A 1,517-nucleotide genomic window follows, 5' to 3' on the forward strand; every position below is an offset into this window, starting at 1 on the left:
AGATTAGGAGTGAATCACAAATACCCACTCCTTACTCTACTTGGACAAGGATTAACTCCGGATTATCAAAACCCTAATCGAATTCCCACTCCAACTCTATTCTCCCCTCCACCCCTCCATGATTTATGTACATGTCAAACTTCTGTTAATTAATTATAGTTAGATATTCACCACAATGAAATTAAAAGTATCTTTGTTCTCTATCTCTCTGGTCCGAATCAATAGAAGTCGTCAGCGCTCCACCTATCACCATGCTTCCAATTAAATAGTACAAATGATTCTTTCTGATGCCTTTCATTACAATCATGGACCCCATTATGACTTTTAGAGATGCATCATCTAAGATCATCCTATAGCCTGCTGCCACCAAAACTCCAAGTGAAATGATGTTCTTCGACAACTGTGGAACAAACCTCACTTCCTTCAACTCCCTAGTCACTCCGTCACACATTCTGATCCGAACTGTTCCAATACCACTAATAGGACATTCATGATCATTACCCATGAGCACGGCATCCTCTCTTTCCAACTCCTCAAAGCTGTAGAACCAATCTCTCCTAGGGCAAATATGGTATGAAGCACCTGAATCTAACATCCACTCCATAGAGTCAGCATCACAAACTGACGATAGTGCAGGACACGAGTAGCCCGAAGAATCCGAATCCGAATTGTCCCCACTAGCCTTGGTAACATTCACCTCTGAAGCTTGTATACATTTTCCATTATTCTTCCCGGCTCGATCTTTTAACTTTGGGCATTCAGACTTCTAATGTTTATCTTCTTTACAAAAAATACATTGATTCCTACCAATTGAAGGATGTGCTTCTCTAGACTGCGACCTCCTATTTCGGTTTGGACTTTTTCCTCTTGCGGTCAATGCCTCCGCTACTACATCATTAGACGAATCCTTGTCCTTCTTCCTAAGCTGATAGTTCACAAGTGCAGCGGTGACCTCACTATACGAAAGAGATGCCTTTCCATTAATTAGGGTAAGAACAAAAGTCTCATATTCCTCGTCAGGTGTAAGGAACTCAATAGCAATAATGTCTTGTCCTCATCATCGATCATAACATCCACATTCGTCAAATCCACAAGAAGCTTCGTATAGTTGTTCATGTGATCACTAATTGAGATTTCCTTTTTCAACTGGAAACGGTAAAGCCTTATTTTCAAATGCAAACGGTTATCAATATTCTTTGTCAAATACTTGCTCTCAACTATCTCCCAAATCTTCTTTGCCGAAGTCTCATTGATCATATCATACTTTAGATCTTGCGTTAAACAAGACATAATAATGTCACACGCCGTCCGATTCATATTCTTCCAAGCCTTTTTTCAATGTCGCCCGGCTTGCCGTCCAACTCCAAAGTATCTTCCAAATTTTACGCGTTCAGCACATCCAAAACTTCACATCTTCATAATCCAAAGTTATTCGTGTCATTAAACTTTTACACATCTATCTTCATAGAGTGGATATTCAAACTTTGAACGGTCTTCACGCCAGAAGAACCACTCTC

This window comes from Asparagus officinalis, chromosome 3 (genome assembly GCF_001876935.1).
Source record: "Asparagus officinalis chromosome 3, Aspof.V1, whole genome shotgun sequence".
NCBI lineage: Eukaryota > Viridiplantae > Streptophyta > Magnoliopsida > Asparagales > Asparagaceae > Asparagus > Asparagus officinalis.